The 16878-nt window shown below is 36.4% G+C and overlaps 1 protein-coding gene across 1 annotated transcript in view; it reads right to left on the bottom strand.

The window, feature by feature from the left end:
• LOC135682428 (fibroblast growth factor receptor 1-like) overlaps window positions 1-11834 on the bottom strand; it is a 58851-nt gene extending 47017 nt beyond the window's left edge. Inside the window, exon 1 of the mRNA XM_089113189.1 lies at window positions 11575-11834. The gene's annotated coding sequence lies outside the window, so the exon portion shown is untranslated. The remainder of the gene's footprint in view (window positions 1-11574) is intronic.
• Between the last annotated feature and the right edge of the window lie 5044 nt (window positions 11835-16878).

Raw genomic sequence — 16878 nt, 5'->3', positions numbered from 1 at the left:
TCTGTGCTCGTTTGGATATGGATCCGTTTGAATCCGTACCAGTGTACTGTAAAAGAATTCTAAAATCCCTCATGTGTAACATTCGCAATTAAAATCATATTGAACTCGAATTGAAAAAATGCGAGCTACTTTGATATCGGAGATTTCTTTTAGGAAGCATAGCTAATTTCGTGAAGGAAGCTGCAGTCAATCTGTGTAACAGATAAAAGAAAACATGCTTTTATTGCCGTCTTCGAAGAGCGCTGGAGGAAAAATCAGATCGTGGTCTAAGACAGTGATATATTGGTGTTAAAAACAGGTTCCCTTTTCAAGAGAAGTAGTGGAAATCTCCTTAAGACCGGCCTGGAAGTGACTGACTGCAAGGGCTACTTAATATCCGAATGATCAGCGACAACTAAAGGAAGGATTTTGTTGAAGGAAAGTAGCAAAAACCAATATTTTGATTTAGAGACGCTCAGAAGAGTCTCGTAAGTTTAGTAATTGTGTAAACAAAATCGTTCATAACATCTGTTATAATTAAACACCGATTGATGGAATCTTAAAATCGGCTTTATCCTTACAAAAGTGGTAATCGGATACAAGAGAGTGTCATTTGAAATTTTCTGGAGTGAACGCTTCAATAAACTTCGGCAAAAAGGAGCACCTAAAAAGAGTAGAAGGCTACATGCCTCCTGTGGCTCCTTCGCCTATGGTTACAGTTCTAGAATACTAAGTTAAATATAATCACATGTAGTTATTTTGGCGAGTGTCTTTGTCAGTAAGCAAACAACGTGAAGTCAAGTATGACAAAAAGAAGTACAGGGCTATCAAAAAAGATGGTCGTGCTAGAGGGTTCATGACTTTGCAAACTAATATAGCTTTGAAGAACGATTTCGTGACGATAGTCGACAAGCAAAGCTTTTAAAGTGTAACACTTTATAAAATTTCAGTAAACATTAGTTGTTCTGTTATTTAATAAGAGATAATTCATCTATTTAATTTTCAACCCCAATTAGTACATCGAGTTAATTCTTTTAACTTGTTTACAGTTCTGCTTTACTTTGTAATTAGGCTCAGTGGAAAAAGCTTAGAAAATTGATATAGCGATGTCCTTGAACTTTTTTCATTTGTAAGCCACCAGGGTAAAGGCCCTGAGACTCTGAATAACTCCATACCAAATCAGCCATTGGGGTAGTGAGTGCTATTCAACCAAACAACGATATTCTTTGGAAGTTCCCAAAATTTTTCAGACAGTAAAAAGAACCTTCTTTGAACTGAACTGATTGCTAATTTTTCACAGAAATTAGTGACTCAATCGTTGTGGATTGGGTATAGCGAATCGCCTATGAACATCCTTTTTGGATGAACGGCGTGCTTTGGAGGATGGGAAAAGGGGAAAGAAAACTGAAAGTAATTTCCAATATGGATTGATTGAATAATTAACCGGATTAGACAAAGCTAGATTTAAGAGTATGACTGTTTCAAATTTTTAAGCAAAAGATCGATAAAACGACAATTTCCTATAAAAAACCGAATTGATTTAAGGTGAAAAAGTATAACGTTACTTTGGTTGCCTTTAAGTTCATCCGGAATTCACCTTTGTGCATAGTTTGTTACTTACAGACTCATTGCCTTTTCAGAATATCAAGCAAATTCATGCAAAACATGCAGCTAAATCAAATAATAAAAAATCTTTTCATAAAGCAATTACATTACGAAGAAATTTAGCCTCTGTACTAAAATCAGAGCCACAGATATGGTGGAGAATTTGGTGTGTCGAGCTCTAAAAGATTTCTTAACAGAATGATTGAAACCTAAACTTTTTTGCAAAAAGAAATATTTACTATTTTCCATAGCCATAAACATTTATAGAACTCTTAGTTTTCTTGAAATTTAAAGCACGTAAGAACGGTAATCTGTAGCCATCTATGCTTTGTGTAAGGAGTAAGAACCGAGGATAGGTTGTCCGCAGGATAGGCTGTCCGCAGGATAGGCTGTCCGCAGAATAGGCTGTCCGCTGGATTCTGTGAATCTTGCAATGAGTATAAACACGAAGATAAAATTCAGGAACAAAGCAAAACGGCGACGAGAATCCAATGCTTTATTTTGTTTATGATAATATTTGTATCACTGTACCGTTACAATGAACTACTGAATATATAACTAACGTTGATTACAGGAAGGATTTGGGCTGTTGGAATTATGGGATTGTTCCATATTCAAAATATTATGAATATTTGCCTAAACGAAAGAATTAAGATTGATATTAATCTCATACAATGTTCTATTGGTTTTGATTAATTTATATTTTTCTAAGCAAATGACATAATCTGCTTAGTCGCATTATTAAAAATGTTATTGAATTTAGAACTTTACTAATTTTTTCACTTATAACTAAATTGTGTTTTCAAACAAGAAAACTTGCTACAACTCGGTCTATAAACACTTTTAATAAATCCATTCATCCATGTTTGATTGAATTATGTACATCGCCGCACAAACCAATATGCTCAAAAAAGGATGGTGTTTTCTACAGCAATCTCTGTCGTTTGCGAAAATTTCAGTCTCTAAGGGGTGGTCCATTAAGTAAGTTGTAACACAGAGAGAGATTGCAGACCAACTAATAATCCTGCCTAATCATTCCTTTTAAACGCCTCCAGATTTGAGCGAAATCTGTTACGTTGTGTGCCTCTACAAGACAAATCATCATCACAAACGTTTTCTAAAGTTCGGGACAGGTTCTTCCTTTCATAACGAGTTCTGAATAAGGTGAAGGAGGAAATCAATCGCGGGAAATCTGATGCAGATGGGCTGTGCAGTGGTATAGTCGTAAATTCTTAAGAAGTTTAACGTCTCTTAAGCTTATGAATCGAGATTTCAAATTCAGCACAAAATTTCAAAAAAGAAGATATTTTTATTCTAGTTTAAATATTTCCTTTCTTGTAATAAGTATCCTTTATGCTTTAATCGGTTCACCTCCTTCAAAGAATGAAACGAGAAGTGCAGGTTCTTAAATCAGCTTATAGAGAACCAGAAAACCCATCTAACTGAGCTTGATAAAATCGGTCTGATCTTGGATTTTCTGATCATTTGAAAATCAATATGATAAGTGAACCTTTGATGACAGATACAGTTACAGTTGAAGGAAAGCTTACTACACAAAAGGTCCTCGTGTGACAAGGAATCTTTAAAAAGTGGGTCTGATATAAGAAACAGGCGTTCAATCTATCTTTGGAGGAGGAGCACCATCCCTGGCTCCCTCCCGATTATTGTGACGTTCCTGTGTAGGGGCTCAAGCTTTATGAATCCTTGTTGAAGACCAAGGCTTATGCATTTTTGGACATGGCTCATGATGGTGTGGGATGTGACGCCCATTTACCTGACAGCTGGCTGACGAAAAAAATAGCTGGTCGGTACTGTTTTTTCTAAAGTGCGACAATATTGTTGACGACTACAAGCTATAGATAAATACACAATATGGTACCTTGTCTTGTCACTATGGTTAATTAAACTGGGATTTGGTTGGCTTCAAGCATAGACTCACTAGCTCGTCAAAAGTTCTGGTCGTTTAAAACCAAGCCGTGCAGCGAGAGGTAAACCACTCTAAAAAATCTCGTACATCTTTGGTGAAAATCCTATTGTTTTGTCTGAAAATCCCTGGAAATCCTTTTGTTTTAGAGAAAATGTCCTACGCTATTTGCAGTAGTGAATTGCCTTGCCCCTCGCCGTGCTGTTCGCTGAGTCTATTTCAAACCCATCCTATTAACAATTCTCTATTAAGAAATCTCTTAATTCCAGTCAAACAGTTTAGTACATTCATCATAGCTGCTATCAATGTTCGATAAGTATTTTGATAGTTCTATAAAGAAATTAAGTTATAAGAAAGATTCATTGATGTCTGCATGTCTCAAAGGCAGAAGCTCCAAAAACACATCAAAACTTGTTAATATATATCTTCCAATTAGCCACCCAGCCTTTGGGGGTTTATTAATTCCAGACCTTAATTGAGACTTAGAGGAGGTTAGGGAAATTATCTGATAGTCACCATACCAACAGTTCAAGTGTTTTATCATTTTCGAGTTCACTTTGAAAACATTTTGCAAGTAAATTCTGTGAAATTGTTTCGTTCATTGATGTTTTTGTTTTTCATTGCTATGATGATTTATCATTGATCAAATCATGCATTGTAAAAGTTAGCAAAATGGGAGCTTATTTGAGAGTGGGGATCGTCCAACCCTTTTACCGTTAATCCGATAATTTCCCCAATCCCCTCCTATAAGCCCCAATGTTAAAACAAGTGATTCTGTCATCGGAAAACATCTTTGAAACAACATTGGTTTTACCAAAATCTATAATAACAACATGTTTCAAATAATTGGCAGAGCCCGGTCGTCTATTCATCTATCAGTTTTGGAATTGATCTACAATGCCTGCCAAAAATCTTGGAACACTGACGTTAATTTCCAAGGTCATAATCAATCATCCCTCTCTCCTCTGCAGAACAATGTTGGTTTACTATCAAATGAGTTAGGATTTGAGGAAGCATTTTCTTTTGCGCTTCTTTGATATTTCTCTAAATTATCAACATTGTTTTAGGGGGAAGAGGGCGGAAGAAATAATTTTTTCAGGAAAGGGATGAAAGATATCAAATGCAACGCAAATTGCTGGACGTTCCAAATACTTTTGGCAGGCATTGTACATACAAACGAAAAGTTGCTATTGTGTAAGATAGATTGTGTTCTTTTTTTTCTTGGACTCCGGTGGTGAATTTCCTCTAGGCACGTGGTACTGATTGGACAACCAGGCCGGTCATGTGATAGCGTTTTTTTGATTGGCCTATTCGATATATTTTCCATCTTTTCCTTTCGGAACCTTATTCTGACGTTTTGTACTCTGAGGATTTTCAGACAAAGAATCTTTCAGTATGCTGTACAATGTTGGCCTTTCAAAGCCATTTTTAAACCTTGTACGTACTGCCAAAAAATGTTCACAAAAATATCTTTATGTGCTTTAAACTTTACTTTGGTTTGATATTTTAGAAAATGTTTTTAATAAAGTTGCTAATGTGAAATTTGTGAAAAAGGAGATTTTTGTATGGCAACTTGGAATTGTTTATTTGTTTTCTCCACCGACCCTGATTATAACTTTTAATACCCTAAGGGTTTAGTCTAAACTTCTAATGAAAAATCCTGGTATACTATAGAAGGTATGAAAAGGTCCATAAAACACACGGGTTACCCGTTAGACTCCTGCTCTGTACACAATACAGCAGCCATCAGGGCAAGCAATATCGACACCAAGCAGGGGCGAGGGCGGTTTGGCCAGGAGGTGAAAGGTTGCCCGGTTATCCGCCAGCACCCATAGTGGCAAAATTTTCGCTAACGGGTTTTTACTTGTATATTTTGGTTTCCTGTATTTGATGCAAACTACAGGTTTAGGCAGCAGCGGTTTTAGGGACTGTGGGGCCCGGGCCAGGAACATCTGCGGGGCCCTTGTTCTTGACAATTTCTATTTTTTTCTTAGGTGTGGGGCCCCTTTTGTCTACCATTTTACATTTTACATTACATAACAGTTTTATTTATTTAGGCAAAGTAGCCCCGTCAGTCCACGAGAACTGCTTTTCAGGGGGCCGTCACGAAAACATTAATAAGTAAGTGACAAAATATCAAAAAGTAAGTGTGGGTCCTGGGGCCATGGCCCCCCGGACGCCCCTTGAAACCGCCACTGGGTTTAGGGTGGGACTGTAGCACGGACTCCGCCAATATAATATCTACAGCAAAATTTTACACCTATCAGGAATATTCAAGTGTTCTTTTCAACAGCAAGTCTTTCTTTCGCATTCCTTGGCGTTTGCTGAATGATTCATTACAGATTCCCCTTAAATTCAAGACGACGACGAGGTTCAATTCAATTACAATGCTTCATCTTATTTGTACACTTATTTCTCCTGACGCTAAACCTGAGCCTTACTGTCAGGTAAGCGACTGATATTTCCATCGACATTTTTCGTGCTCCGGGCTAAGAAAATAACATCAATACCAGTCTCGTGAAACAATTCCTGCCTCCTTGATATTTTCGGCGCACTGTGTGAATGAGCACAGAGGTAAATTGTAATGCACATGAATGTAAAAATCAGAGGGCGCTATAGACATTCAAGCAACAAAAGTCTGCCATTATGGAGTCTCATCCCCCATTATTGTTGTCATGGACACAAAGATTGGCCTGCTCATTTCAATATACGAAAAGTTGCATACTCTAAAAGTTAAATGTTGCTTGTTGCCTCCTGCCGTTCCTCGAGTAAAAAATTAAATTTATTGCTCTACGTGACTGTGGTTTGTGACTGAAGCTCGCTTGCATGAAAATATCACTACTCAAAGCATGTTAGAAGGTATCATTGTCGGAAAAAATATTACCCTGTGTAATGTTTTATGATTATAATTATTATCACATATGTAAGACCCAGGCCCCCCGGAATCGAAGTTAGAGTTGATACACGAGGCAGACAACAAAATGGTGTACTATCTGCGTTCACTCTTCAATATCCGACAATGGCGACGAGGATAAACTAGAAAAAAAAAAAAAAAAAATGGCAGGAGCTGGTTTAATACAACCTGTGCCTTCGTTTGATGCAGTGTCAGACCCTGCCAACGCGTGTAACGCATGGAAACGTTGGGTTTCAAGATTCGAGCAGTACTTGGTCGCTGCTGATATCAAAGATGATAAAAGAAAAAGAGCCCTGTTGATTTATTTGGCTGGAGAACCAGTTGCAGATATCCTGAATACAATCCCAGATAATGGAGATGATTACAAAACAGCGTTAGAAAAGCTCACGGGACATTTTGAGCCACAGAAGAACTTGCTTCATGAAACATATTTATTTCGCCAGGCCAGACAAGAGCCAAATGAGACTTTAGGTCAATTCCATGTTCGATTACAGAACTTAGCATCACGTTGTGACTTTGGGGATAGAAAAGAGTTCGAAATATTGTTACAAATTGTCACAAATGGATCATCAAGTCGTTTACGAAAGAAAGCTTTACGAGATCCAAAATACACATTGAAAGAAATGTTATTAGATGGCCAAAGAGATGAAACAAGTACACAGCAAGCAAGTAGCATTGAAGGTAACACTGAAATAAAGCAAGAAGTGCATCGTGTAATACAAAGTCAGCACAAGAAAGGACATGTACAAACAAAGAAATGTCATCAGTGTGGAGGATCTTACCCTCATAAAAACCAGACCTGTCCAGCTGCTGGTAAGATATGTCATAAATGTGGGAAAAAGAACCACTTTGCAAAGTATTGTATGAGCAAAACTCAACAAGTGCCAAGGAAAACACAGCCTTTCAAAAGACATGTTAGGCCAATTACAACAAAATCAGTGAATAAAGCACAAAGTGATTCTGATTCAGATTTTGATTACCTTTATGCTGTGAAACAGAAAAAAAAACCTGGTAACGCTGTTACTGCCAAAATCAGTGATTACAAATGTGATTTACTTGTGGACACAGGAGCCTCAGTAAATATTCTTGATGAAGAAACATTTAGTCAGATACCATCAGATCCTAAACTAGAGAAAACAACAGTTAAAGTGTACCCATACAACAGCAACAGCCCTGTGAAATTGTTAGGAAAATTCCAAGCCACTGTGGAGACCAAAAAGCGCATTACTGTAGCCACATTTTATGTCACAGAAGGGAACTCTGGTTCACTATTAGGTTCAGAGACATCCCAAGAACTTGGTCTTGTTACATTTCATATCAATCCAATGGTTTCAAAAGTGAAAGATAAAAATGTGAAACCACAAATTGCTTCCACCTGCTCATGGATTCCTATCAGATCTACCCATGATAAATCAGTTGATGCTGCTTTACTTGCAAATAAAGAAATTTTTAGAGGAATAGGAAAGTTAGATGGAGTTCAAATTAAATTAAACATTGATGAAAATGTAACTCCAGTTGTTCAAAATACCAGACGCATACCATTCCACATCAGAAAGCAAGTAGAAGAAGAATTGTTAAGTCTGGAAGCACAAGGAATAATAGAGAGAGTGCCAGAGGGGCAAGCAACCCCTTGGATATCCCAGATAGTTGCAGTACCAAAGAAGGACAATAAGTCAATTCGGATTTGTGTTGATATGCGTTCAGCAAACACAGCCATAAAAAGAGTTAGGCATGTCATGCCCACAGTTGACGAAATTATGGTACAATTAAATGGAGCCAAATTCTTTTCAAAGATTGACCTTAGTCAAGCTTACCATCAATTAGAATTGCACAAAGATAGCAGATATATCACTACATTCAGCACGCACATTGGTTTATTCCAATACAAAAGATTGAATTATGGCACGAATGCAGCTGCTGAGTTATTTCAACATACATTACAAGAAGCTTTAAAGGGTATAGATAATGTCAGAAACTTAGCAGATGATATTATCATTTTTGGCAAAACCAGAGCAGAGCATGATAAAGCATTGAATGAATGTCTTACAAGATTAAAGGCAAGAAAGCTCACAATAAACAGAGACAAATGTAAATTTTTACAACCAGAACTTTCATTCTTTGGTATGGTATTTTCAGAAGATGGTGTCAAACCAGATCAAAAGAAGATTGCAGATTTAGTAGATGCTCCTATACCAAACAATGCATCAGAAGTGAGAAGTTTATTAGGAATGGCAAATTTCAGTGCAAAGTTCATACCAAATTTTGCAGATATAACAGAACCACTGAGAAGATTAACTCACAAAAACATTGTATTCAAATGGGAGAAGGAACACTCACAAGCATTTAAGAAACTCAAAGATGTTCTGACAGACAGTCCAGTTATGACATATTTTGATATTGACAAAGAAACATACCTGATTGTAGATGCCAGTCCCATTGGTATTTCTGCAATTCTTGCACAATCAAACAAAGATGAGCCTCAAAAAGTGATTGCATATGCCAGTAGAGCACTTACCCCTGTGGAGCGTCGATACTCACAAACTGAGAAAGAAGCACTTAGTATTGTGTGGGGTACTGAGCATTTTCATATGTATCTTTATGGAAAAAGTTTCAACCTGATAACAGATCACAAGCCTTTGGAGGTGATTTATGGGAACCCTAAATCAAAACCATCATTACGCATTGAAAGATGGGTGCTCCGCTTACAGCAATATTGTTTCAAAGTTATTTACAAGCCTGGAAAAGATAATCCGGCTGACTTCATGTCAAGACATCCTACAACAGTCAGTGTCAAAGAAAACATGGCAGATGAGTATGTGAGATATATAACAATAAATGCGATACCAAAAGCCATGACCATAGAAGAAGTACAAAGAGAGACAGAAAGGGATGGGACACTCCAAGCAGTCATAAAAGCAATTAAAACAGGAGATTGGAGTAACCAGTTTTTAGTACCTTACAAGTTAGCCAAAGATTCATTGACAATAAATCATGCAAATGGAATTATTTTGCGGGGAAACCAAATTGTCATGCCTAAATCACTATGGAAAAGATCAGTAAAACTAGCTCACGAGGGTCACCAGGGCCTTGCTAAGACTAAAGCCCTGATCAGAGAAAAAGTTTGGTTTCCATTTATTGAAAAATTGGTAACAGAAGAGATTAATAGCTGTTTACCTTGTCAAGCAGTGGGAACACAAAAAGCACCAGAACCATTGCGAATGAGACCTATGCCATCTGGACCTTGGAAAAAACTGCATATTGACTTTTATGGACCACTTCCAAGTAGTGAGTATGTACTTGTTATTGTAGATGCTTATTCTAGATTCCCCATAACAGAAATTGTAAAATCTACTGCTGCTTCAACCATTATTCCAAAATTAGATCAAGTTTTTGCAATGCATGGACTTCCTGAAGAAATAGTAACAGACAATGGTCCACCATTTAATGGTGATGATTTTAAAAGATACTTGATGACTCTAGGAATAAAGTTTGACCCTTCTACACCATTATGGCCCCAAGGGAACTCAGAGGTAGAGAGATTTAACCAACCTCTAGGAAAAGCAATTAGAGCTGCATGTATAGAAAATAGAAATTGGAGACAAGAACTTCAAAGATTTTTATTGAGTTATAGATCCACCCCACATGCAACCACAAAGATTGCACCTTCAGAACTGTTATACAATAGGGTCATTAGAGGGAAACTACCTTGTTTAATCAAGACAAGTAAATCTAAAAGACACAGAGAAGCTCAGGAAAATGATGCAGTAGGGAAAGAGAAGATGAAAAGCTATGCAGACAAAAGAAGACACACAAAGATTTCTGATATCAAAGTTGGTGATACAGTTTTGTTAAAACAAGATAAAAAGAACAAGTTTTCTGCAAACTTTGAAAGCACTACTTACAAAGTTATATATCGTAAAGGTTCCAGAGTAACAGCAGAAAGACAAGATGGAAGGAAAGTCACTAGAAATATTAGCTTTTTCAAAATGTTTAGTAAGAAAGATGATGATGATGATGATTTGTCTGATGATGACAATCACAAAAGAACAGAAACAGTCGAAGAGAATAACAGAGAAAACAGATATCCTCTTAGACAAAGGCGAATGCCTGAAAGATATGGAACAGTTGTAGCAACAGACTAGGAGGAGAATTTATTTTATTTCTTTATTTTTATTTTTAAATACTATGCAAAGAGAACAGGACTCAAAGAACAAACACGTTATGTTATGTTTATGTTGTCAAAAAAAAGGGGGAATGATGTAATGTTTTATGATTATAATTATTATCACATATGTAAGACCCAGGCCCCCCGGAATCGAAGTTAGAGTTGATACACGAGGCAGACAACAAAATGGTGTACTATCTGCGTTCACTCTTCAATATCCGACACCCTGGATCGTTGAAAAACATCCAATATCATAGTCACGAGAAGGTTCTGAAATTCTTGTTATAAATATAACTTGAAAAGCAGCGTTTTCACTACAAAATCCAAACAATAACAATATAATTGGTAGTCGGTTTCTTTTTCATTTCTGTATAAAAATTCGTATAAAGGGAGAAGCTAGTAAAATAATAAATCATGCATAGAAATAACTTGGTATTTACCGCTGCTTATCAATGATCAGTTTAAAAACAACTGTTTTTTCATGTTTTTGGTCACTGGTATTTATGTGCCAAGGATTTTATGAGATCCCATGAGATACGAAAAATCATATTTAGGTAACTTGGTACCGTTATTGAGTTTAAAAACCATAATTAAAGCAATATCGATTTCTTTATGAGATACCAGTAAAACAGTTGTGTTCATCAGTAGCCTATTCGAATAATATCTGATATATCTTTGTCTTCACTGCAGTTGTTTCCAATGCCTATTCTCCCTATTGATATTTTATTCAAACAAAATAATAAAATGTTGAGATGTATACCCACTAGTATTAGTGAATTAAAAGCAACATTTCGCGAACACTGGCGCTCTCCCTTACGCACTGTTTCTTTTGAAAAGAGATAAATGCAACTGTTACCAAGTACTTTGTGTTCTACTTTGTTTCCAAGAAGCAAAGATAGCAGAGATAGGAGCGAAGCACATTTAGCACAATCTGTCGCTGGTATACTAACAAAAAAGGTAGTTTAGTAAAAAAGAAGCTTCACTTACCACCTCCCTTTTGGCAGAAGCAGCACCAGGTCTCTACCGGTTGTTCGTTGCACAGGTAAAAGCAGAGATGTTCAGGACATACCAAACCCTGTAATTCCCTCTCAAATCTGCTTTTTGTGTGTCCGTCTGAAAATGGATTTGAAGATTTTAATCAAAGAGAAATATGCATTGAGATTAATTAGCTGTGTCTAATTGATTAGACCAATCGAATCAAAAACTCAAAACACAGGATGCAAACAAACATAAAGAGATGGTCCTTCCGACCTCAATCGTTCGCGAAAAACAATAATGTTACGAAGTCAAATTCCTCGCCTTCTCAACTATAATCGAAAGGTCACAAAGTTGAGCTGCCACCATATTGAAACTTATCTAGGGCATATATTGGATAAATCATTTGCGGTTTTCTGGTTAGCAGAATGTTTTTCAGTTTGGAAGGCTGCCCGTTTAAGTACCAGCTAGGCCTATATTTACCAGAAATTTAAATATTTTCAGAGCCCAGAAAAAGGAACAAAATAAATGATATCTAATTTAATTTCTAATTTAGAAGCCAATTAGAAGATACATTTCCTTAGGTCTTTTAGGCAGCTGACTAGTACGTGAATCTTATGTTATGTTAAAACGAGCCTTAGAAAGAATTTTGAGCAAGGCTTTCTCTTAGCAGTTTTGAACAATTATGCAGCATAAGAAGTTCAATGTAGATAGAAGGCCAACTGCTATGAAAAGAAAATTCTAAATTATCCAGAAATTATTTTTTCAAACTGCAAGGTTTTTGAGGAATCGATATTTGCAATTTTCCAAAAATTCTATTTTCATAGCTATTAAGTTCCAATTTAAATGTACTTTTGGTTTCTACCTCATAATGAGTCTTCTTTGATGTCTTGTGAAGTAATTTTTGATATTCGTGTTTTTTAAGAAACTGTTTCTAATTAACAGTAGCAGCCTCTCTCTTAAACTTTAGTGACTCGGCTCTACTGGGATATATTGGAAGTAATTCAAATATAAGAACAGTTTCAGATACTCTCATTTCAGTTATTTCTTTTTCATGCCCTTAACAATTTAGCAAACAAAGATGTGACGTCAAAAGCTTTTTCACAAGAATTATTGATAACATTTCTTAGAACATTATTACAGATTTTGTATCTTTTATACTTTCAAAACACTGATTTCAGTCGGCTTCAGTAGCCAATAAATTTCTTATAGGGTATCATATAGGTTAGGATGTTCTGAATGACAACTTTGCCAAAGAAGACAAACATCCTTTGATTATATGTGCCTATGTAGAGGTTTACAGACATCACTTGCTGAGGTAGTGCTTCTGGGGTGAAATTTACCGAGCTCATGCATGAGATATGATAAATAGAGGTTGAGCCCGTGAGTACACCAGAAATGGAAGGGCTGTAAAAAGTTTGTTTTCATCCAATTGCAGTTCTCTAATAAATTTATTGCGACGCTTTCAATCTAATGAGCAATACTAAATCTGAACATTTGTACATTGCTCATAACTTGGCTTCTTATAGATTAATGAAATAAAAACCATTCGTAGAGAAATTTTGCCTGAAACTTATGGAAATGAGGTTTAAGGAACAACCCGATGAACTCGCGGTGATGAGCAAATCATGTAACCAAGGTGACAGAGTCATATATGGCGAATGAGTTGACCAGTTGTGGACTAGCCGCAAAAATAGTTTATGAAGATAATCAAAGTTCTAGATTTCAAAGAGTTTTTAATTAAGAAGCTGTGTTAAAATTTTCTACTGTATAAGCACGTTAACCTAACCAAGTAAAGCCTGTGAGACACGGAGGGCTACACCCTACATTCATTTAGCACGCAGCTGAAGACAACTAGTGTGGTGGAATTACGATTTTACCCGGACAAAAATAATAAAAAGTTGTAATTTGGCACATAGGTTCCATACATACGATACCATACGATCCATACGAATAACCAGAAAAAAGCCCCATCAATTGGACATTGGGAATTTCTTATTTGGGCAAATCCCATATTGCGCACTGATCAGCAGGGGTTCAAATTTTGATGTCGCTAAAACCACTAAAATTTTGAAAGACAGTTTCATGCTGAACAACGTTTATTCAACATACACGCCCTTACAATGTGGAAATAAGTACTTTCTGGTCAAAAATAGCAGATAGGGGGCAACTGGGCAATAGAATGTATACAGTGGTGGAGCCAGGGGAGGGCTAGGGCGCTACAGTCCCTCCATCGGAAGCATCTAGCCCCCCTGCCGGAAGAAAATTTTAGGTTATTGTCGGAGCAAATTCGACAAAATAACGTACGAAAACTGCATAATATAGTCAATTTAACCCCCCTGTTGGAAGCCCCAGCCCCTCTGTCGGAAGATTTCTAGCGCCACCTCTGAATGTATATAAGTTTATTTATGAACAACTTTTACATTAACAAGATCAAAACATGAGATGATGAAATCCTATCCAACAAGGAGCAGGTTAAGAATCCCGCTAAACATTTTGAAATTTCTGCAATCCGTGTATTATTTTGAGAAAATCTGCGTCCGGCAAATGTGTAGAATTCCCTCGTTCAGTTGAGAAATTGCCAGATTTCCGCAATCTACGACAAATTTCCCTAAAATTCTGCTCTTCCGCAAACACTGATGGCATCTTCATTTGGAGAAAAAAGGCAAGGATCTACCCTGTGCCTTGCAGACAAATATTCTTACTGGTAATAACTTCGTGTACGAAGGTCTTTTAATGCAAAACACGGGAAAAGGTGAACCACGTTGAAGTATATATTTTTGTCTCAGGATTTTTCAATTTCCAAGTCCGGGTTTTCCGTTTTTCATAACTATTTTCCGGGTTATGGGTCCTAAGTACTCTCAAACACCCTGTTTTTCATGTGGGCACTTCTCAATTGAAAAGTTTGCAATTTTTGGGGTTATATGGGATGGAAGATATCTCTTTTTCTGGTAAAGAAGGGCATAAAGGGAATATTACTGGCCCAGCATCAAGCTGTAGTTTTGTGCAGAAACTTTGAATTTGCACTGAATTTGGCAATGTTTTTCATGTCTTAGTAACAAAAATTACTAAGATGGAGTATGTCAATGAAAAATTAAAAAATTTTCAGAATTGAAATCTTCATCTTTAAATTAGTTTATAATAAAAAATCATGTTGTTTGGACCGTTCGGTTGCCAGTTACTTTGTTTTGAATATTTAGATATTTATTTAGATTTGAACGGAATTTGCTGCTGCAGCGAAAAAATGTCACTAGAGTCAGCCCGGGCTGAGTGGGCCTGGGTTGAGTCAGCCCGGGCTGAGTGGGCCCGGTTTAAGTTAGCCCGGGCTGAGTGGGCTCGGTTTAAGTCAGCCCGGGCTGAGTGGGTATTATCATACTTTATCTTATTCACACACTTAATAATTTTGCATCGATAGAATTTGCGATATCAAATGAAAATATTCAGCAAGAGAATCAGCCATTTATTCCGCGCGCTTTTCAATATTCACTCGTCCCACTTTGTTTCTGCCCAATCACCACTAAATTTGCATATTCTAAGGGTACGTATGTTAAATAAAAGTTATTCAGCATGAAATTATCTTTCAAAAAATGTATAAACTATGTGGTTTTAGCAACATTAGCATTTTGAACCACTACTGATCAGTGCGCCATTATGGTATTTGCCCAAATAAGAAATTCCCAATATCCAATTGATGAGGCTTTTTTTCTGGTCATTTCCAACTAAGTATAGAACACCTGTGCCAAATTACAGCTTTATATTATTTTTATCCGGGTTAGACCGTTTTTATATCTAATTCCACTACACTAAACATGGGGACTGGAGAGAAAATCGAGTTCATGTTCAGTTGTTCATTATGTAACGGACCAGCTACCAGAATACCTGCGGTCATTTTGAGCCTCATATTAAGCATTTTCGTGTTTCGAATAATAGTAGTTTTTATATAAAACTAAGAACAAAAGCAACATGGTTGATTAATAAGACATTACTTGGGGCAGGTTCAGCCAAAAGGTCAAGCATTTCATGTTTTTTATGGGGTTATATGGTTTGAAAATCAATCTGTTTTGGGTTCAAACTACTTTCCTATAATTTTCTCTCGTACTTTTATTTTTGTATCCACTTCTGACTTTGAAAGCAATCATCAAAATATTCCGGCAAATTCATCATATAGTTTAGCAATTAGAATTCCATCTCGAGTATAATTTGCTTATTAGAATTTTTAGACCATAACTGTAAGTACTTTTTGAAGGTCTATAAAAGTCTGGTAGCAGCTAATTACTAGAACTTTTTAATCAGATTTTGGCATTCTTTAACATATTTCTCATGTCGAAGGACCAGAAACTGGGGGCAGGTTAATATAGGCCGCTGTGACTAGAGTTGAAATATATTTCTGAAACTAAATTTTGGAGTCTCTGGCACCCAGGGTAATGAAAAGCAGGGACGAAAACAAGTTGCTAATTTTGGGGGGGCGTGGAAGTATGAAAATTCCAACTTCAAGTGATAAATTTTTCATTCGACCAGTAGATCTGTTGTACCTACCAAATTGATATTTGTAAATAGCCCGAGCACCATAGTTCTATTTTCTTTATAATTACCAAATCTTTACTCAATAATTAGCCTAAAGCATAAAAGCCTAAATCTCTAAATTTTGATTAACATGAAACAAACATTAAACATACTGTAAGAAGTAAAGCAACATTTAAGCCAAACCAGTATTAGATATACTTAATGATTAGTAGTATTCTTTCAGATCAATTGATCAATTTTATCTAAAATACATTTTTTCACGATATAGAAGCACCAAGAATTTGGGCCTTTTATTTTCGTTCTTGATCGAAGAAAACTACCTTTAAACTTTTCAGAGGGCCAAATGCCTTTTCATTCTTTACAATTGAAATAATGATTTGAGAACAAACTTGTGCATATGCCTGATTCGAAAGATGAAATACTCTTCTTTGATCAAATACTTCTACTGCAGTTTTTGCAATGTGTTCTTGCTCCACAGCAGTTTTGTCATAGGAATTTATGATAAGGACTCAAGGACATTAACAAATAACAGGGGGAGTTTAGCATAAACTCGTTTTTTATAAGAAGCGTTGAGAATTTTTTAGTACTGAAAGATTCTTAATCTTTTATTGAATTAACTACTCGTAGTTTCTAAAAAAATTCCAACTCTAATATTTTCTGATCAATGCGGGTATTATTATTCCAAGCTGTAAGTTTCAAGTTTCTTATCCGTAAGTTCACCTTGCCTGTTCGTAATTTGATTCAACTCCCGTCAGAAAGAAAGAAAAAGAAAACGGGGCAAGTGTGCAATTT

Source organism: Rhopilema esculentum, chromosome 16 (assembly GCF_057945365.1).
Source record: "Rhopilema esculentum isolate cy_ngs chromosome 16, ASM5794536v1, whole genome shotgun sequence".
Classification (NCBI taxonomy): Eukaryota; Metazoa; Cnidaria; class Scyphozoa; order Rhizostomeae; family Rhizostomatidae; genus Rhopilema; species Rhopilema esculentum.
This window is presented reverse-complemented; position numbering and strand designations above follow the sequence as displayed.